Source organism: Desmodus rotundus, chromosome 2 (assembly GCF_022682495.2).
Source record: "Desmodus rotundus isolate HL8 chromosome 2, HLdesRot8A.1, whole genome shotgun sequence".
In the NCBI taxonomy this organism is placed as follows: Eukaryota; Metazoa; Chordata; class Mammalia; order Chiroptera; family Phyllostomidae; genus Desmodus; species Desmodus rotundus.
This window is the reverse complement of record NC_071388.1, coordinates 90,937,059-90,943,649: the sequence shown is the minus strand read 5'-3', so window position 1 is coordinate 90,943,649 and position 6,591 is coordinate 90,937,059.

Genomic DNA, 6,591 nt, shown 5'->3' with positions numbered 1-6,591 from the left:
TGCCTCATGGAATCACTTGCCTCACAAATCAATGAACACTTACTGACCACCCATTCGACACGAGGCTTGGGGAATCCAAAGATAGAGTTCAAGCTTTTCTAAGAGCTCAACATCTAGGTAGGGAAAGACACAGAAACATCGCAGCGCACTGTGGAGCTGCTGCAAATGAAACCTGAGTGGCCTTGGCTGGTGTTCCTTCCTTTCCACGCCGTTGTTAGGAAGGGGTGGGAAGACTGGCTCACACACTTCTTTATGACGGGGTAACCTGGTGGCATCCATCCTCATCCCAGCCGGCATACGGAGCACAGTGATGAAACAAAGTAGTAGTTTAAAAACCCCCTCGTCTGTGTTGATAATTGTTGACTGTGGGTGATGGGTACACTGGGTTTGTGATATTCTTCTTTCTGCTTTTGTGTGTTTGAGTTTTTAAATAAGCAGATAATAATGATTTTTTTCCCCCAATAACATAACTAGAACAAGATCCTCCTAAATCTTCCTAATCCTTCACCAACTTCCAGGGATGTCCCCACCCTCCACCACCACTTCACACCTACCCAATGTCTTCAAGGTTAGCCCACATCAGCACGATCAGGCAGGTTTCAGTCGGTGCCCAGGTTCTGGTGGGTGAGGGCCGTGTGCCCCCTCTTATACCTTCAAATGCTCCCCAGGGGTGGGACAAAGAGGCAGCCCCATCCCTGAAAGGAGACCTGAGGAGACCATCTCCCTGGCTCTGTCTCAGGGAATCTGGAGCCAGCCAGCTGCCTCCCATGCCCTTTGCGTCCTTTATGGGGCTTCCCTGTCCAGGACGGGCCCTCCCCAGGCCCCTGAGCATATCTCACCAACACCGTGTCCCTAGCTCAGCCTGGCTTTTCCCTGACTGCAGAACCAACCAAGGGCATGGGCCTCGAAGTCCAGGTGAAAGTCCATTCCTTTCCGCTGGGCCTCCATTTCTCTACCTACAAAACCCTCAAATATACTATAATGGACAAAACTCTTTAAGTAGCCAAATCTTCTAAGCATAGGGGCTTTTGGGAAAGAATCACAAATCAGCAAGCAGCTCATCCAAGCCAAAGTAATAATAACCATGATGGTAGTAATGGTGACCCACTAGCACCAACTTCTGAGCCAGGCACTCTTCTAATGAGAGAATGCGGGCAATGCGATTCCATGTGGAATGGCCCTCGATTGGATTCGGGAAACATTCGGAATCTAGGTCATACGTACCGTGGGGGCAGCAGGCACAGTGCTCAATGACCTATGGACTGAGTGACTGAAAGGCCACTCTTGAATGGTCACGAACACATCTTTGGGCCCATGTGGAAAGCGCCTGAAGAGGCACACACAGCCGCTGCCCTCGGCAAGGCTCCCTGCTGGGCATTTGGAGAACCGCGAAGAGCTCAGTGCGAAACCTCAGGTGACCGAAGAGAGGCAGGGTGCCGGCGGTCACAAGTTTCCGTGAATGGCGTACTTCACTCGGGGGAGACAGGCCAGGAGTCTCCAGCCCAGGGAAGGTAACACCCCTCATCTCTGCTGAAATCAGAAGAAACACGGTCTCCGTGCTTTTCCTCCATCCAGACGTCGGGCATCAACACTGGCATTTGGTTCACTCCCTCGTGTGAGGAAAACCAGTCCTGCTGCCTAGGATTCCACCTTAGCTGGGCCCCCGTCCCTCTTCCCTTCCTGACTCTGGAAACATACAGAACTTTGTCAGAAAGGAGCCTCCCTACTCCGCTGCCAGGGAGGCCTGCTTTTTCTAGAGAGCAGAGTAGGTTGGCAGTGGGTAAAACTGGAACCCAACCCTGGTTTCTCCAGATTTTCTGGAAAGAAAGTACTAGAGAAGACCCAGACTGCACCAGAGAGTTCCTTCCGCCAACACTCGCTGAAGCTCCCAAAGGAGCAAGGCGCCCGGGCCTCCTCCCGGGGCACCCACTCTGACAGCGGCTGTGCTGCTGCAGGGCCTGGCGGGACTCCGCTGCACGGAATGCCATCCCTTACGCTAAAGGTGATTTTTTAAATGCATCACATTTATAAATTTATATCTTTGTAAATATAAAGTCTATTTATGAAAGCCTTTCGGAGACTCCCCATCCCCAGATCAGGAGAAAAGGAAATGGCTTGTCGGATCACATACTTATCTCTGGGTTCAGAAGCCATGGCCCCTGTCCCTGGACACACACTACCTGGCAGGTACCTAGAGAGGCCACCTGGGATTTTTTTCCGGGAATCTCACTGTGCCTCTTAGGGACAGAATTGTGAGGAGGTGATTTCGGGGTAAAGGCTGGATTTGGTGAGAAAGAGGGGCCCACATTCACATGATTCAGCTGTTCTCTATCCTCTGCTTCCCCAGACAAACTGAGGCAAGGGCCAAGGCTTCTGGAAGCACAGATGGTCAGAAATCACTGTTACAGGCTCCCAGCCTCTGGAGTGAGACCCAGGAAGCCAAGGACCCGGGAGGCTCTACCCTGATTACGAAATGAACAACAGAAGCAAGAACTGCTGGCCTGAAGAGAGTGTCATCCCTGGAAGAATTTAATGTGCTTTAAATGCTGTGCTCACAGTCTTAGTGAGGAAACTGGCACGGGCGTTATTAGTCTCCACTTGCACTGGGGTCAACCAGGTAGAGCCACTGAATGGCAGCGCAGAGCGCTTAGTCACTGGCCAGGCTGCTGACTGGAGGGCAGCCTAAGGCACCAAAGCATACCCGTGGAGGAGGAGGTGTGACTTTAGGTCCTCAGCATGGAATGCCCCCTTCCCAAGGGGGCCAATGAGTCTCCTTCCTCCCTCAGAAGGAAGGCTGAACTCTGACACACCTGGCTGGTGTCCTTCAGCATGAGAAGGTACCAGCTGGCCTCAGCTCTGTGTTTGTCCCAAACAGGAAGCGATGGAAGCGAGGTCTAAAGTTCTGTCCCTGCTCCCCAGGGTTAGAACTCTACCTAGTACCCTTTTCCTCAGCCCCTGGAAATTTCCAGTCTCGTTCAACGGGATGAGCCGCATGATCCCCGTTCACTTGCACTCTCCTTTCTCCTAACTGGGGTCCGGCGTTGGAGTGGGGTTGGAGGAGCCCCTTCTTCTGCTTCAGTTATAAAATCCATCACCATCACCTATCCCGCTAAGAGCCTAGGACTGCTGAGTGCACTGGATACTGAGGTTCCTGCCACCAAGCTCCCAAGGAATCCTAGTCTGTGAGGCTGACTGGAGAGGGCAGTGCATCTCGGCAGGCAAAAATGTTCTCAATCTCTCTGCGCCTGGTGGGTCTTCCTCCTGAATGACCACTGAAAAGGCCCCAGGGCTCTGTCACTCCCAGGGCTCAGCACAGACACTGCTGGGACCTGGGCTGACCCCAGAGGCTGGGGTCCAGTGGTGGCAGGCACAGGATGTGGTGTGAAGGAGGGCTGTGGCCTGGGGCCGCTCACTTCCCCACTGCTAGTGCTTGGCTCCAAAGCAAGTAAAACAAACTACCGAGGAGGGAGGCAGGCAGCCCCGGTGCGCCTCCTGTCTATCTGGGAATGGGATGGGAAGGTCTGCACAGCTGACACTTCCAGATGTGGAACCCAAACACAGGCAGCTCCTGACCGTTTACCAGCCTGGGCTAAACTCCAGTAGCACCAGAGCCAGGCCTGCTCAGTGGACGAAGGAACGGCCTTGTAGACTCTGCTCAGGTGGGTCTCAGCACAGGGCGCCGGGCTCCTCCTTTGCCGGCCCCTTGCTCCCCAGCTGGATGGATGGATGTGTGTGTGTGTACAGGGGGTAGAGGGGAGAGGCCATGTTTACAACCGGAGGAGACAGCTAAGTGAAAGAAGCCAACCTGAAAAGACTACATACTGTGTGATTCAAACTATGACATTCTGGAAAAGACAAAAACACAAAGACAGTAAGAACAGCCGTGGTTGCCAAGGATTTGGGAGAGGGAAGGAAGGAGGCTAGAGAGCGGAGCACAGGGGATTTTGGCAGCATTATTCTGTATGATACTCTAATGGTGGATATGTGTCATTATGCATTTGTCAAAACCCATAGAATGTACATATAATGCAAAAAGTGAGTTTCCATGTAAACTATGGCTTCAGTTAACAACAATGTGTCAACATCGGCTCAGCAGTTGTAACAAAATTCCTACCCCAACATGTTAGTAATATGGGAGATTAGTGGGGAGTGAGGAGGGTATGGCAACTCTGTAATTTTCACTTAATTTTTTCTGTAAAACTAAAATTGCTTTTTTTTAAAAAAGGGCTATTCATTTTTTTAAGTTAAAAAGAAGCCCTGACTCGTGTGGCTTAGTTGGTTGGGCACTGTCCTGAAAACTGAAAGGTTACTGGTTCGATTCCCACCCAGGGCACATGCCTAGGCTGTGGGCTTGATCCCTGGTTGGGGTGTGCAAGAGGCAACCTATCAATGTTTTTCTTGCACATCGATGTTTCTCTCCCTCTCTTTCTCCTTCCCTTCCCCTCTTTCTAAAAATAAATAAATAAAATCTAAAAAGAAATCCCGGGGGTGGAGGCTGGGGCCATCCCCCGGCTCCCCCAGGTGCTGTACATGTTTGATCTGGGGACCTTGGAAGTGTAATTTCTCAAACATACTTGTCGTCAGCACAAGACCTTTTGGGATCTTTATCCCTATTTTCATTCTTTCTCAGCTTCTAAAGCTAGAACCCAGTCGGAAATGACGGCGATGCCATCCGCAGTCAGATCAGCCCCGTCAGGGCAGACGTCCAAACAAGCCATCCCCTGCACTTCCCTGCCTGTCCACCCCAACAGCGGACACCGTCTGTGTGGCCGGGGTGCCCGGCACGGGGCCTGACCGCCCCGCCCAGGCACTCACGTCTGTGGGGACTGAACTATTCTTAAAATCATCCCACGCTCTTCATGTCCCTGGCTTGTGGTCCCAAACCAGATTCACCAGAGCTCCAATTCAACCCAGGAACTGGGCTCACAGGAGTGGAGCCATACAGCGGGCGGCCCAAGCCGTCAGGAAACCCCAGACCAACAACTAGACTATATGCTCTGGGTGGAAGGAGAGGATGCGCTGGGCTTCTCTGCATTTCCTAGCCAGGCCTAGCCCACTGCTGGGCGTAAAGTAGACGTTCAAAAAATTCTTCCTAAGCGAGTGATGTGGAAGGGCCAAGGAGGCATCCATTCTTACATTCCCCTTGCAGGTGGAACAGCTGGCGGACCTGGCGACGCCCCTGAAGTCAGCTGCCTTGAGGAAGAGAGGAAATGGGCTGTGTCTGCTGCAGCCTCGCACACTCCTTGCTGGTTTTCTAAAACAGACACTCTCATATTACTAGGATTCTCTCTCCCACATACCCCCACATACAAATACCCAGAATGCATTTTTCTTACATAATTCTGCTTGTAATTATTTCATTTTGTTTGAAGATCATTATGCCCCTTTTGAGATTCAGGAGACCCATGCAGATGAGTAAAAGAAAAAAAAGCACCAATTACACATGAGATTCTATCTAGACACTGGGAAGAGAGCAAGGGACAAAACAAAGTTCCTGATCTCGTGGATCTTTCATTCTAACGGAGAAGCAGGCAATAAGCAGAAGAACAAATAGATGTATGTTGGGAGGAAATAAGTTAGGCTGAAGGGAGAGGAATGACGGTGGCAGTGCGATTTAATAAAGAGTGCTCAGGACCTGGCTGGAGTGAGGGAGGGGACGTGCAGGTACCAGGGAAAGAGCCTTCTAGGCAGAGCGCAAAGCAAGTGCCAAGCCCCTGAGAAGGCAGGTTGCTCAGCTAGTTGGGGCTGGAGGAGCAGACAGGAGGCCAGTGTAGCCTTGGGAGCGGGCAGGGCAGGGGCGGAGAGGGAGGACAGGGCTGCCGGGCAAGGGGGACTGCTGAGGGCATTGAAGGTATTCGGAGTTTTCTCTGAAACAGGATGCCACAGAGAGTTCTGGCTTCTCTTTTGGAAGCTGACACTGACTTCTCTACAAGTAGACCATGAGGCAGGGAGGTCGGGGGATCTGGAAGCCGGGAGAACACTTAGGAAGCTCCTACAATATGTCCAGTGATATTTCCTACTATTGTCCAGGTGGGAAATGTCACTGGAAGACTTGGGTGGTGAGAAGTTGCAGGATTCTGGATACATTTTAAAGGTAAAACCAGTATCACTTGCCAATTTAAAGCAGACTATGAGCGTAAGTACAGAGCCAAAGATGACTCCCAGGTTTGTAGCCCGACTGGTAAAACAAAAGATGCGGGCCAGGGCAGAAGCAGAGGAAAAGGCGGCACAGGAGGTCTTTCCCAGTGACCAGGTCTGGCCACTGCTGCCTGCCAGTGCACCCGGGGCTGGGCCATGCCCCACGGTGGGCTCCTTCCTCTCCCCACCTTCTCATCCCTTTATCTCTGTAGACTTGGACCAGTGAGGGTTCCATCAGCACAGCCTTCCACCTACCTATCCCTCTGGCTCCCAGTCTATCAGGAACCCTCCTTTCATTCTGTCCCTCTTTTCTTTCTTTCGCTAATAACAGCCACTCTCAACTGAATGCTCACAACACCTTTCATTCTCTTTGTAAGCAGCATCTTGCTTCCTCTTTGCAACAACCTCAAGAAACTGGGGTCTCAGTTCAGTTTAGGTAATGAGCCCAGGGAC